Genomic DNA, 16,448 nt, shown 5'->3' with positions numbered 1-16,448 from the left:
AACTCAAACACTTATAAATTCACCTAGACACTCTCTTTCCAGTACTCTAATGATTCAGTCACTGCCTAAGTATTCATGCACTGAGCCAGGTCTTAGCACATGGACTACGTCAAACCCATATCCACTATGCATGCAGTCCTCTAACCACCTACACACTTGTCTTTCACACCTTCAATTCCCCAGTCAGTATCCGTTCACTTCCAGCAAACACCCTGTCACTGCCGTTGCACTCTTCTAGTGACCCATTCAGCACCATGTACTAATCCATTCACTGTTCTAAAACCCAAACACTTATAAATTCACCAAGATACTATCTTTGCAGTACTCTAATCATTCAGTCAGTGCCTAAGTATTCATACACTGAGCCAGGCCTTAGCACATGGACTGCTTCAAACCCCTATGCACTATGCATACAGTCTTCTAACCACCTAGACACTTGTCTTTCACACTTTCAATTTCCTAGTCAGTATCCATACAGTCAAGCACTTGTTACTGCCTTTGCACTCCTCTAGTGACCCATTCAGTACCAAGTACTAATCTATTCCCTGTGTGAAAAGCCTAGCACTTATAATTTCACCTAGGCACTCTCCTTGCTGTACGATAATCATTCAGTCAGTACCCAAGTAGTCTTGCAGTGAGCCAGGCCTTAGCACATGGACTGCTTTAAATGCCTATGCAGTATGGATGCAGTCCTCTAATCACCTACACAGTTGTGTTTCACACATTTTATTCCCTAGTTAGTATTCATACTCTTCTACCAAACACCCTGTGAGTCACCCAGTGTGTCTCCTTATAGTACTGTAATCATTTAGTCAGTTAGCATGTAGTCTTTTAGTGAGGTAGGCTTTAGGGCATGAACTGCTTCAAAGTAGTATGCACTATGCATGTAGTGATTTAATGATCATCACACTTGTGGTTCAGGGCTATAGTTTCATAGTAAGTTTTTATATAAAATGTGTTTGTACAGTAATGGAATAGTATAAATTTGAAAGTTATTAATATACATTTATTTGTGATTCTTTTTTACAGATACAGAACAGGAGTGTTTCTCATCTGTTTGCACTCTTCTCGTGCAAGATTGTTTGGATGAAGGGTCGTTAGGTGTTTCATCATACTTGCTGTGCCGCACGAGTATTTTTTGTTAGGATCTCCTCGTAACAGAACTCTTTGGCAAATCTTGCGAGTGACGAAGGTGGCATTGGTCTTTGTTTGCTCCTTGGAAAAAGTTTAAAATGTCCTCACCACTGAAGAAAAACGTTGTTGGTTTGGTGCCTTCTGCAAAACATTTTCTTCAGATTCGGTAAATATTTTAAAGCGGCATAATTTACAGTTTTTGTAAGTTAAACTTATACAATTTTGTTAGCTGTATGCATTTTATATATCTGTGATTTGTTTCTTGTGGTATTTTGTTGAGAATACCATGTTGTTTTTTTAACAATCTTTCTTATTTTCCAGGTCTGTCGTCGACATCCATTTTCCCCACAGTAGTGTTCTGCCTTGTTGTTTTTTATTATTGTTGTTACATTTTGTTTATTGTTCATATATATGTTAATAAAAAAAGAAAGTTTGAAAATAGTTTTTCGTGTATATATTTATTATTATAAAAAATAAAGTTTGAAAAAAAATTAATAACGTTTTGGGTTGTTCTCTTAACTGCTGTGTGACTCTTTCTTGTTCTTATTACTGTTATTTGATGGAGTCCACCATGGTGTTACATTTTGGGGCACATATAGCTGGAATACAGGTGATATCTGCAGTTTGCACCAACTTCTGAATAGTGTGTTAGATTTATCTCAACTTTACTTCCGTTAAAGTGCTGATAATGAAATGGAGAGTAGCCGTTCCCGTGCAAAAAGACATGAGGTGCACCTTTCCGATTTATTCTAAATACTAAAATCCTGTATTGATTTGCACTGAGGTATTGGCTGCACTTACAGTGTACACACAAAATCTATTAAGAAATCTCATTGTATTTATATTGATTGGGAATAGTGCGTCAGGTGCTGGATCTTGATGAGATACACTGCTCAGTTCGTATATTGTTCTGCACACAAAAAAAATCACATCACAACTTTCACACCAATTGCAATGCGAAACAAATTCCGGCGATAAGACACGTTAGCACCAGGGATTTTACACCTGCTTTCTGCTGGTGTTAAGCAGGACAACTACCTGCACCATGAAAGGGAACACAGGCAAGAGCCACACCAGAACACCCACAGGTACCATAGAGTCAATGAGCATGATACAGGGATACCCATGTGGGCCAGAAGACTCATCTCAACAACTCCAGGACCGCCAATGCCCCCCAAACCCACATCTTAGTAAGTGTGTCCCTGTGGTCATTGTCTTAGCATGATAGGCACGAACCCTGCAACATCAGAGTGTGCTGTCACCTCAGCGTTGGCTGTGAGCCTGGATGTGCACCTACGCACGCATCCTCCTGCATGCACAACTGGCGTGTGCTGGTCTGGGGTTCACAGGTCAGTGCAGGGGTGTGCCTATCCAGCAAGGGGAACGGGGTGTCTTGGACATGTCCGTGTACAGGAAGTGCGGTAAGTGTGTCTCTGTGTTCTGGTGTGGCCTGCTACAAGAGCCGCAGCAGTTGATGTTGTAAACTGGCATGCACCACCTCCAAACGGCACTGTGATGTTGTAGTTGGAACGTAGTAGGACATGCGCAAATAGGCATTACAATGGTGTGCCGTACGAGTGCATGAGATACAACAGCGTACCGTACAAAAGTGTGGGGGCTCGTGGGTGGGAGGTGCAGCTGTTTGGCAACATAACACACACTGAACTCGACCATGTGCCACATGCTGGGCATCTCATCCTTGATGACCACGGTCGCAGACATCCCACAACACCAACGACTGCCCTTTGTACACATCCTGTATGAATGCAGCGTGATTTTCACTTCTATGCTCGTTCAGTGGTGTGATGTTGGCGGGTTGTGTGACTTGTGCTGCTTGTTGATGTGTTTCATTTTGGCCATTGTTAGTCTATATGTGTGTTGTACTTAATTGTGCATGTGTGCCATTCTGCCCATCTACCCCCTCCTCCCACTCCCTGCTTCTTCCTCTTCCTAGTGCTGTTGTGTCTATAATGTTGTTGCTGCACACATAAATACATGTAAAGAATAAATTAGAATAGTTCCTTGATTCTTTTAGGTTTCAAAACTTCTCTATTGGTTTCTTTTTAATTTTCCATATGAACCGTTTTTTTAATATTCAACAACACATAGAAGTCAGAAGTGCAACGTATTCTATCAACACACTTTCTAGAACATTCTACAACACATGCAGGTTAAAAGTTCATCAATTTTTTAAAACTTAACAATATTTTTTTGTAACATTTTCTTGAATATTTAAGGACACGTGCAGGTTAAAAGTTGACGATTGTTTTAAGTTCGAACAGTGCCTTCCAAATGCAAGTAGCATGTGTGGTTGATCTGAGCAAATTTTATCCTTTGATATGTAATCCACGTTGAAACTACTTTTTCTTAACCACTCACAAAGATGCTTTTCCACAAAACTAAAGTGCACCATACTTTTAAAAAAGAATGCTTTTCATGATATCTTCAGAGATAAGTTATAGATAGGAATTAGCATTTAAAAAACCTTTGAAATTCACTGAAAAAACCAAAGGTTTCATGGGCGTTGTCGTTAGGAATTGGCATTTAAAAAACCTTAGAAATTCACTGAAAAACCATAGGTTTCAGGGGCGTTAGTTGGATATTTCCCTCGTACAAAACCCTAGAAATTCCCCTGTTATAGTTAGTTCAGCTAACTATAGCTTGCGCCCCCGCAATGCACTGCTGATGACGTCACATATTACATCACTCATGACATGGTCAGCGACATCACTGATGACATCACTGATGACATCTCAAATGACATCACTGATGACATCACTGATGACATCATCTATGTGATAAATTAATACACCTTCTCACACCTTAATATAACTTTTGATACACCAACTCAAAATTGTACATGGCTATTTTGAAGACCATAGATACTCCAATACCAATAACTACATAACCACTCATTGACTCTTAGGTCTACATGCACCTCCACTCACTCACCTGTACAGTCACTCATACTTACAGTCACTCCGTACAAGACTATCATATGCATTTATACAGATATATAGACACTCAAACACTGCCAATCATCCATTGAGGTACTGACACACCTAGTCAGTTGTGCAAATAATTAAACACAGTCCAATTGACTCACCTATACAGTTAAACACACTCAAGTTCACTTACACATAAAAATACTAAACATTTTTGACACTCTTATTCAATTACTAGTACAAGCACACACTCATCCATACAGCCAGTCCCGCAATCACACACTCTCACATATAGATAGTTATTTACTCTTATACACATATACACTGTGTTTCACATATGTAGTTACTGTCACATGTACAACTGAGATATACATTCAATCACTAACACACCCTTACATACACTCACCCAACCATACAGTCCATCACAGTTGCACTCTTAAAACCATGCACCCATAGAATCACCCACTCACACATCTATGCAGAGTCACACACACCCCACCCACACATACACTCAGGCACCCATACAGATACTGAGACAACCAATCAATAACCCATAGAGACACTCATATTGCTATTCACAAAACCATGCAGCCGTTTATACACCAACAGATAGACAGATACAGACATTCACACAGTTTAGTTACTAGTCTGCAGTAAGATACATTTAATGACTCACTTATAGAGTCAGTTACGCACCTTGAAAATCATCCATTCACACACTTGTACACCCACTCATTCTTCCACCGGCCTTTCCCTATATATATTAAACATATTAAAACTGTTCAGAAACACATACTCAATGGATGACGTCATCAGTGATGTCATCAGTGATGTCAATTCAATTCAAAGATAGCTTTATCCGATTTGAAAAAAATCATAAAAGCGCATTACAGTTAATACAGACAGTAAAACACAATGATAAAAATCCAAAAACATGACAGTTTAAATAAATAGTATTAAGGGTATCTAGTTCAAGACCAAAATTGAGTTTAAGCCATGGAGGATCTACATCTAATAGTAAATGTTAAGAACCTTGATACTGCGTAAGAGCAGTTTTAAAAAAGCAGGCCTGCTTTGTCTCATGCCCCATGTCTTTAGCAAAGGTTTCAAATATCTCTTTCTCCCCCATGCGTAAAATTTACAAAACAGAACACAATGAATAGGGGATTGTGTTGAAAGATCATCACATGGGCATTTAGTTAAGCTGATCGACCAATCATTTATATCTGGAAAAGTTATCAACCTGAAAAAACTACCAGTTCTCAGCCGCGCAAGTAGCATTCTATTATAACTAGATATTTCTGGGGATAGGTATAGCTGCAAACCAGGGCCCTGTAGTAGTAAGTGATGTTGGATTACGGAAGCCTTCTTTCCCTCCACGGACCATCGTTGATTCTCAAGGAAAGTAAGACAACATTCTTTCAAGGCTTTCCTTGAGATTGTGGTTAGCGTAGAGGGAGTGTGAAAATAAACTGGGTGACCTATATTTATCATAAAATCCTTTACAAAGGAGAGCCACTGGATGTTTTTAGCTCCCTCATGTTTGGTGCAGTCCGCTATAATTGCTCTGTTAAAAGCAGTAGCCTTGGAGGTCCATACCTTGTGCCATAACAGTATAGGGCTAATTTTAATTAGATCTACAATATAGACCATATACAATTCCTTATGGCAAACGTATGTGGAGGTGGATTTACGGACTGCAAGGAGATAACGCAGGAAGGAATTTTCTTTCACCTGGATCTCCCTACAGTCTGCAACCTCCCAGATACCAGCTCCGTAGGTGGCAGTTGATACACATTTAGCTTTGTAAATGTCCAACAGGATACGGAATGGTCTGCCCCCCAATTTGTTGGCAAAGTGTATTATTGCTCCCATTGCACGCGCAAATGCAAGGTTCCTAGTGCCAACTGCTGTATTCCAGGTACCTCTTTTATTAAAAACAATACCAAGATATGAAAAGGTGCTTGTTAATTCTAGCTTGGTCTGTTCTAAAAAGGTATTACAGGATATCTTATTTTTTGTTGAGCAGCACATGTTAAATGTTTTCCCAATATTTATTTTTAGACCTCTGGATATCATGTATTCTGAGAAACTTGTTAACGCCTTTTGGAGGCCTACTTGGGTTCTTGCCATTATGACAGCGTCAACTGCGTACAATAAAATCGGCACCGCCGTGTTGGCAATTTTGGGATAGTCTACATCTAAACTCATTAGAAAGTCTGCCACACCGTTAATGTACAAATTAAAAAGAAAGGGTGCCAAAATGCAACCCTGTCGTCCTCCTTTCAATATTGGGAATTAGTTTGTACATTCGCCTTTCTTGCCGAAGCGCACCTTTGCCCCTGTCCCTCTATACAATTCTTTAATGAAATTAAGAATGTTTAGATCAATGCCAAGACTTGTTAGAGTATCCCACATAATATCGTGGCTCAAACAATCGAAGGCCGAACTAAGGTCTATGAATGCCAAAAACAGGTTACCCTTTTTTGCCACGACATATTTACCGGTTAGTATAGCCAAGTTGAGTCCTTGCTTGATGGTGCCCAATCCTGGCTTGAATCCATATTGAAATTTGGAAAGAACATCTCCATCTTTGGCCAATATTTGCAGTCTGTTTAAAATAATTCTTCCTGCCACTTTCATCAGAGAGTCGAGTAATGAAATGGGCCTGTAACATTTAGGCTCACTTCGGTCTCCCTTTTTAAATATGGGCACCACTATCGCTTCCTGCCACGTGGAGGGGAATCCTTTATTATTGTAGCTATTTAGCACGTTCGTAAGAAGCGGGCCCATAAGGGAATGTTATCCTTGTAGATATCTATCGGGATTCCGTCGGGTCCTGGAGCTTTGTTTTTAGAGCTTTCCATTAGTGCCAGTTGTGTCTCTGCAATGGAAAAATAAATCCCCAGTGGAAAAGAGACAGAGGGGACAGGCTCACTGACAGTCGTCTGAGTATGGCAAATACTTTCTAAATTAACCAGTTCATCTTTCTTGTATAACTGGGTAAAGTGATTTACCCATACAGACTCCTCGATGGCAATATCTATCGAATCAGTTTTCTTTTCAACAAAGAAGGGAGCATTTACAGCTTTCCAAAAGGCGGTATTATCTGTCATATTACATGCATTTACTAAGGCATCCCACGCTGCCTCTTTTAACTCCGTTCTCCGTTTATGTAATGCAATTTTATAAACTTTTCTAGCATATCTAATTTGTTGCCGATTTTTGGGTATTTTTTCTAGAGACTGTTTTAGCATAGTATGTGCTTTGCTACATTCCATATTGAACCAGCCCTCAACCTTCTGTCTCTCACCTGCCCGAACTGTTCCTGTTAATTTGTTGCCAATTAGTGCTTTAATGTTCTGAAAAGCTGCGATAACCGCAACTGGGTCAGATAATTCCTCAAGACACAGCATAAAATTGCTATGTTGATCCGTTATTAAAGTCTGAAGAAAGTTTGTAGGGTCTACCTTGCACCATTTTATTGCGTAGCCGTTTGTTCTCGCCAATGATACAACATGGCAATATACATTTTCGACTACGTTAGATGCCCGTCTACTGACCATCCCGCTATCAAAGGTTAAGCTAATCGGGAAGTGATCGCTCAATGCGCTATCTTCTGTCTTAAACGACAGGACGCTACTATGATAATTTCCAGTGACCAGTATATTGTCTATGATAGTATGCCGATCCCTTCCACTAAAAGTTGGTTGGAAGTTAACCTGGGGACTGCATAGTTTATTTGCAAAACCCAGATTCCAATGGTGAATTAGAATATTAAACAAATTACCCAACCTAGAATGCTCATAGTGTGTACAGGGGTCACCCAGGACGTTAGCCATTCCACAATATACCCAAGTTACTGTGCGGACATAGGTGACAATTAAAATCGCCCATCATTATGATGCAACTATCGTTAGGCTCAGGACCTGTACCGTAGCACAATGAGTTGCTTAGTTCTTCCATAACTCCTTTTTGGTCAACCTTTGTTATGTTGTTATATAAATTTATGAGGGTTATGTGTTGGTTTCCTCCCAGTTTAAGGGAGAGTCCCTGATAGTTATTATTCCCCCAATGGTCTGATGTTTGACAGTCAAGTTAACAGTATTAGAAATGTAAGTGGTAAGCCCACCGGAGCATCTACCCCTCCTAGTCTGTAGAGCTGTGGCAAAATAGGTGCGGTAGCCAAGTAAATGTATTTCTTCCTGTTCCCAACACTCTTGGAGGCAGATAACGTCGTCATTATCAATGAATGCTCTAAATATGGGATCCTTAACTTTATTCGACAAACCCGCTATTTTCCAGGAAAGGAAGCCCAGCTGCCCAATACGAGCGACAGCTAATGACTCTGATTCTTGGGGAATATCAGTACGGTTGCCTGTTACTATAGCTATGGGTATGGGTGCAATAGTTTCCACAGAGTCCCCCACTACAATTTTTAGGGAATGTTGGCAAGATGGCTCACTTAGGTCACCTACGTCAGTATGTTTAAAGACTACGGTCTCACATATTTCTGGTCCTTTTAACAATGAGCATTGAGGGGGGCCGATCAAGGCCGTATCTTTATCTATAATCTTAAATTTTGAAATACTATGATCCTGGCGATTGATTTTTGTGATTTGATTACTAGAACTCTCTCGTCCATCATATGTAAGCCTAGTAATCTTAGACAGTCAGTCTACCATCTCCAGGCAGTCATACCTATTTTCAGTTGGTATTCCTCTCCAGTTATCCCATGGTATTGTATCCCTGGTCATTTGCCTTCCCTGCTCTCGCCGGACTACTCCCCACTCTTGATATCCTATTTTGCACCAATTCCTATTGTCGTCCGAGTCGAGTCAGCTCCTGGGGGGATAAAAGAAGGAGAGTCGTTTTGTTGCAATACCCTCATCTATGCGCTGCATATCCCAGGAACATATGTGATCGACCACACGCGGGTTCTCAAAATTAACCAAGATGCAATCACCTTGAGTTATTTTTCTCCCTTGCCCCACCCAAGGCACCCTACGCACCATTAATATCTTACTCGACCAGTGGGGGGGTAATGGTCGATTGACATTAAGCCAGTGTTGTACTTTATTTTTTAATGACCAAACTGGCTCCTCAGCGTGTTCACTCAACTCCGGGACCCCAGTCATCACTACCACGAAAGGGCTAGCTTCAGGGGGCAGGTTAATAACTAATTTATCTGATGTGGGTCTCCGATTAAAATCTCCGTCTGAGTCTTGTCTAATGGTCTTGGGTGCATTTACCTTCTGTCTCTGATTCACTGTGGGGGAATTAGGTTTAGGTTTATCTACCGTTATTACATCAGGAATTATTAATTCCGTTGGTTTGGCATTTACCGTTGCATTTGCTACTAGGGGATATGATTTATTTAATGGCAAACCCATCGATTTATTGTGATTACGGCTTAGCTTCCTACCCCCTACCTTCGTTGTCCCAGATTTAGCAGGAATGCTAAGGGTGGTAGTTAGTTCTGTTAACTGCTTTTCTATACGTTTTATTCTGGACTCTATCGGAGAGAGATGTATTATAAAAAGTTCTCTCAGTTTTCCAAAAAATCGACTGTCAGCCTCATCGTCCTCTCTAATGCCAATCACCTCGTCTGGTGCCTCTACATTGCCTGGATCCAGATCCACAATGTTTACATCCGTGTATGTGGAAACACGTCCACTGTTTCTTTGATTTTCCCGACCCTCCCCGTGTCTTATAGGAGGCCTACTTAATCTCTTTTCCACGGGCTCTATACAATTCTGGGTCTTCTTGAAAGTTTTCGCAATAGCGCCCTCTCTAGTTACCCTCGAGTGCCTAGAAATTGAATCCTCCTGCAATAAATTTAACTCTATATCCGAGGTTCTATCTAAGGGCGAAGCAGATATGGATGTTGACGGTGACAAATCTACCATATTTGGGATGCTATACACCTCTGCATGCGTTGCTGTAATGCCCGTTTCCTTGTTGTGTTGATCTGGGGTTTTAGCATTTGCGAAATGTCCCAATGACGATCGCTTTGCAATTGCTAAATCTTGGGATACTCTTCTTTCCATTAAGGCAATCCCCTGGTCAATTACTGAATTTGCCCGTACAATAAAGTTATCTAATGGGCCTATTATATTAGCTGCCTCCATGGCCATTTTGCTCCTACATGCTCGTGTGGTCATCATGCTACTGGTATACGTATGTACCCACAATTGCAATTAGAGCAGTAAATAGGAGTACATAAAATTTCACAGCAGGGGTTTAGAGAGCGGGCCCAGCCCGGCCTTAGTCGGACTTTGACGGGCTTGGACGGGCCCGCCCTTTGCCCGGGCTTCGCCCCGGTCTGCGCCCCGCTCGCGTCCCGCTCGCGATTCATTGGGCATGCCTAAAAAAGACAGGGGGAGGAGTCGGCAAGAGTGCCCCAGGTGCTGTCAATGTTCGATGCGCAGAACGCGCTGGTCCTCGCAGTCCCGACAGCAGGTTTCCCACTAAGAAAGGCACACGTTCCACGTTGAGACCCAGTCTACTCCTCAAAACCGGTAAGAAATGATGAGAGTTGGAGAGGAAATGTCCAAGCCTGCGAGCGGCTCCCGCGAAGTGGTGGCCGCGAGGCGTTATCTTCCTTGCGGGGGAGGGGTCGGGAAGAGTGCCCCAGGTGCTGTCAATGTTCGATGCGCAGAGCGCGCTGGTCCTCGCAGTCCCGATTGCAGGTTTCCCACTAAGAAAGGCACACATTCCACGTTGACACCCAGTCTACTCCTCAAAACCGGTAAGAAATGATGAGAGTTGGAGAGAAAATGTCCAAGCCTGCGAGCGGCTCCCGCGAAACGGGGGCCGCAAGGCGTTATCTTCCTTGCGGGGGAGGGGTCGGGAAGAGTGCCCCAGGTGCTGTCAATGTTCAATGCGCAGAGCGCGCTGGTCCTCGCAGTCCCGACAGCAGGTTTCCCACTAAGAAAGGCACACGTTCCACGTTGACACGCAGTCTACTCCTCAAAACCGGTAAGAAATTATGAGAGTTGGAGAGGAAATGCCAAGCCTGCGAGCGGCTCCCACGAAAGGGGGGCCGCGAGGCGTTATCTTCCTTGCGGGGGAGGGGTCGGGAAGAGTGCCCCAGGTGCTATCAATGTTCGATGCGCAGAGCGCGCTGGTCCTCGCAGTCCCGACAGCAGGTTTCCCACTTAGAAAGGCACACGTTCCACGTTGACACCCAGTCTTCTCCTCAAAACCGGTAAAAAATTATGAAAGTTGGAGAGGAAATGTCCAAGCCTGCGAGGGGCGCCCGCGAAGCGGGGGCCGCGAGGCGTTATCTTCCTTGCGGGGGAGGGGTCGGGAAGAGTGCCCCAGGTGCTGTCAATGTTCGATGCACAGAGCGCGCTGGTCCTCCCAGTCCCGACAGCAGGTTTCCCACTAAGAAAGGCACACGTTTCACGTTGACACCCAGTCTACTCCTCAAAACCGGTAAAAAATGGTGAGAGTTGGAGAGGAAATGTCCAAGCCTGCGAGCGGCGCCCGTGAAGCGGGGGCCGCGAGGCTTTATCTTCCTTGCGGGGGAGGGATCGGGAAGAGTGCCCCAGGTGCTGTCAATGTTCGATGCGCAGAGCGCGCTGGTCCTCGCAGTCCCGACAGCAGATTTCCCACTAAGAAAGGCACACGTTCCACGTTGACACCCAGTCTACTCCCCAAAACCGGTAAGAAATGATGAGAGTTGGAGAGGAAATGTCCAAGCCTGCGAGCGGCTCCCACGAAAGGGGGGCCGTGAGGCCTTATCTTCCTTGCGGAGGAGGGGTCGGGAAGAGTGCCCCAGGTGCTGTCAATGTTCGATGCACAGAGCGCGCTGGTCCTCCCAGTCCCGACAGCAGGTTTCCCACTAAGAAAGGCACACGTTCCACGTTGACACCCAGTCTATTCCTCAAAACCGGTAAAAAATGGTGAGAGTTGGAGAGGAAATGTCCAAGCCTGCGAGCGGTGCCCGTGAAGCGGGGGCCTCGAGGCTTTATCTTCCTTGCGGGGGAGGGATCGGGAAGAGTGCCCCAGGTGCTGTCAATGTTCGATGCGCAGAGCGCGCTGGTCCTCGCAGTCCCGACAGCAGGTTTCCCACTAAGAAAGGCACACGTTCCACGTTGACACCCATTCTACTCCTCAAAACCGGTAAAAAATGCTGAAAGTTGGAGAGGAAATGTCCAAGCCTGCGAGCGGCCCCTGCGAAGCGGGGGCCGCGAGGCGTTATCTTCCTTGCGGGGGAGGGGTCGGGAAGAGTGCCCCAGGTGCTGTCAATGTTCGATGCGCAGAGCGCGCTGGTCCTCGCAGTCCCGACAGCAGGTTTCCCACTAAGAAAGGCACACGTTCCACGTTGACACCCAGTCTACTCCTCAAAACCAGTAAAAAATGATGAGAGTTGGAGAGGAAATGTCCAAGCCTGTCAGTGATGTCATTTGAGATGTCATCAGTGATGTCATCAGTGATGTCATCAGTGATGTCACTGACCATGTCATGAGTGATGTAATATGTGACGTCATCAGCAGTGCATTGCGGGGGCGCGAGTTATAGTTAGCTAAACTAACTATAACAGGGGAATTTCTAGGCTTTGTATGAGGGAAATGTCCAGCTAACTATAACGCCCCTGAAACCTATGGTTTTTTCAGTGAATTTCTAAGGTTTTTTAAATGCCAATTCCTAACTATAACGCCCCTGAAACCTTTGGTTTTTTCAGTGAATATATATATATATATATATATCCAAACGAAGGTTGCCCTGATGAAAAACGCCTCACACAGAGAAAGCTTGACTCCATTTATTTCAGGTTGCAGGGTAAAGCATGTCACCAATTCCAGGCATCTCGAACTTGCCAAACGTGTTTCAGACTTGACGTCCTTGGTCACTGGCAGAAAGAACAAACATCAGCACGGCTGCCATGACGGTGCCTTCAATTTATACAGAGTCCCGCCCCAGTGGGTGTGTGCAACAAAGCCTCATGGTATTCGAAGTCCCGTGTATTAAAGCCACAGTGGGTGCGGCCGTCTTGTGTTATATTGCAACAGTTTATTACCCAAGTGGGTTCCTAGTAATTGAAGATCATTGTTTGCGCTGCCTTAACAATGTCCCAAGAATAAAGGACTCTCCTGTCCTCTCGGCATGCCATGTTTGCAAAGCCGCAGGGCCGCTGTTCAGCAGTGGGCCGTTTCTGGCCTTGGCGTACCGCTATAAATCCAAACGAAGGTTGCCCTGATGAAAAACGCCTCACACAGAGACAGCTTGACTCCATTTATTTCAGGTTGCAGGGTCAAGCATGTCACCAATTCCAGGCATCTCGAACTTGCCAAACGCGCTTCAGACTTGACGTCCTTGGTCACTGGGAGAAAGAACAAACATCAGCATGGTTGCCATGACGGTAACTTCAATTTATACAGAGTCCCGCCCCAGTGGGCGTGTGCAACAAAGCCTCATGGTACTCGAAGTCCCGTGTATTAAAGCCACAGTGGGTGCGGCCGTCTGGTGTTATATTTAAGCCTGGGCAAAGCACTACGCTACGCTCGCGTAGTTTGCGAAGTTCGCGCAACTTCGCACTATGCGAATTGCACATAGCACAGTGCGAACACGCGTAGCGTAGTGTTGGATAGTGCTGTGGTCATTTTTCGCTTGCTCGCGGTCCTCAACGTCAAGTTGGCGACCGCGAGCAAGCAAAATGACATCCCGGCGAGACTTTTTCCTTTTTCGCGATCTGCAACATCAAGTTGGCGATCGCAAGCATGTAAAGTAAACCTCCCGGCGAGATTCCCAACGCGCGGAGGTCAGGTTTCTCATTGCGACTGGTCGCGTATGCTCCCGACCGCTCGCGATGAGAAACTACCAGTTCGCGTTGAAAAAGCTGCTGCTCGAGTAAAAATCTACTCGAGCAGCAGAAAACTACAGCTCGCACTGTGCAAGATGCCATTTTCAATGATTGCACAGTGCCGGTTGCTTGTCCTCACTGTGCAATCATTGAAAACGACATCTGGCACAGTGCGAACAAGGTACTACGCAGTTCGTGAAGTGCTACGCGTAGCTCGCGTAGTGCGAACTGCACTTTGCGTAGCTTCGCGAAGTGCTACTTCGCAAACTACGCCCAGGGTTAGTTATATTACAACAGTTTATTACCCAAGTGGGTTCCTAGCAATTGAAGATCATTGTTTGCGCTGCCTTAACAATGTCCCAAGAATAAAGGACTCTCCTGTTCTCTCGGCATGCCATGTTTGCAAAGCCGCGGGGCGCTGTTCAGCAGCGGGGCGTTTCTCGCGGTTGGCGTACCGCTATATGTCCAAACGAAGGTTGCCCTGATGAAAAACGCCTCACACAGAGAGAGCTTGACTCCATTTATTTCAGGTTGCAGGGTCAAGCATGTCACCAATTCCAGGCATCTCGAACTTGCCAAACGCGTTTCAGACTTGGCGTCCTTGGTCACTGGCAGAAAGAACAAACATCAGCACTGCTGCCATGACGGTAACTTCAATTTATACAGAGTCCCGCCCCAGTGGGCGTGTGCAACAAAGCCTCATGGTACTCAAAGTACCGTGTATTAAAGCCACAGTGGGTGCGGCCGTCTGGTGTTATATTACAACAGTTTATTACCCAAGTGGGTTCCTAGTAATTGAAGATCATTGTTTGCGCTGCCTTAACAATGTCCCAAGAATAAAGGACTCTCCTGTCCTCTCGGCATGCCATGTTTGCAAAGCCGCAGGGCCGCTGTTCAGCAGCGGGGCGTTTCTCGTGGTTGGCGTACCGCTATAAATCCAAACGAAGGTTGCCCTGATGGAAAACGCTTCACACAGAGAGAGCTTGACTTCATTTATTTCAGGTTGCAGGGTCAAGCATGTCACCAATTCCAGGCATCTCGAACTTGCCAAACGCGTTTCAGACTTGACGTCCTTGGTCACTGGCAGAAAGAACAAACATCAGCACGGCTGCCATGACGGTAACTTCAATTTATACAGAGTCCCGCCCCAGTGGGAATGTGCAACAAAGCCTCATGGTACTCGAAGTCCCGTGTATTAAAGCCACAGTGGGTGCGGCCATCTGGTGTTGTATTACAACAGTTTATTACCCAAGTGGTTTCCTAGTAATTGAAGATCATTGTTTGTGCTGCCTTAACAATATATATATATTTATATTTAGTATACTGTGTATACATGTGAAAAAGTGTCGGTCCACCTGTTTACCGTGGTGGCACAGAAAAATGGGTGGAACTGATGTCAGAACGCCGACGAGGTCCTATTATGGCTCCTATGACATCATGCGGTGTCACGAGCGGAGCCGTGCTATTATGACATAGTTGTCGACGTGGGAGAGCTAGGAAATTTTTTACGCAGAATGCTTGCGCACAGGATATTCACCTAAGTGTTCACGCTAGGCCTTTGGGACCAACTGTTTATGTTACCACTCAAGAAACCGAAACCAGTGATTCAAGGGCAGAGGCCCTGCAGATGGCACACGAGGTGGGGAGCCCAGTCGTGTGCACCGGCGGGGCAGAGAAGTGACAAGCACCACTACCCACAGAAAAGGTAACGAGTGCACTGAATAACACAGGATATTCTCTTTGTATCTGGCAGGAACAACAAGGTTAAAATGCCCTAGTTCCAAATTGTAGAAATAGTGCTACAACGGCCTTCAAGAGGACCTGCAATGGATGCCGCTTTTGCCTTCCGTACACTGGAGGCGGCACATGGGTCACGCGGTACGGTCATACTGCGGTGGAACGCACACTCGTTGACATCTCATGGCACTGCTCCACACTTCGGCGACAACGTTTTCCATTAGCTGTGTTTTCTGATGACGTGTCGCACCGGCCCCGTCCAACAGCAGAACCACTTTAGATCCAAACAGTCTCTTCTACTCTCTCACCGGATGTGAAACTAGGCCACGTGGACACTTTCACAATACATCAGCCGGGAATGCACTTTTCGGTACAAAAACACTTTCCTTCCTCCTAATTTACCCTTAAAACTACTCCCTGAAGAAAAGGGGCCAGCTTCGAATGGTAAACAGCCGTTACAACAGATTTTTTACTTTGAGATACCATTGCAATGCATGCATTACCACGCATGCGTTGTACATCGTGAAGTAATTACTACGCATTTTTTAGAACGTATGGTCATTTCTGTAAAGATATGTATGGTAAATGACCATGAGTTCTAAAAAAATATAGACGATCCACGTCGAGGTAAGGAAACAGAGGATGTTCCGTTTCCTCACAACGACGTGCACCGCCCCTCAGAGACGACATGAAGCAGGAACCATTAGGAGAGTGGAACCATGAGGAGTGAGAGGTAAGGGGGAATGGGCATGGGGTTGTGGTTACTTTTCTAGGGCTTAGGGTAGTGCAGTGGTGTTTGAGTAGTGTAGGGGGTCGTGCGG

This window comes from Triturus cristatus, chromosome 5_1, assembly GCF_964204655.1.
Source record: "Triturus cristatus chromosome 5_1, aTriCri1.1, whole genome shotgun sequence".
Classification (NCBI taxonomy): domain Eukaryota; kingdom Metazoa; phylum Chordata; class Amphibia; order Caudata; family Salamandridae; genus Triturus; species Triturus cristatus.
This window is presented reverse-complemented; position numbering follows the sequence as displayed.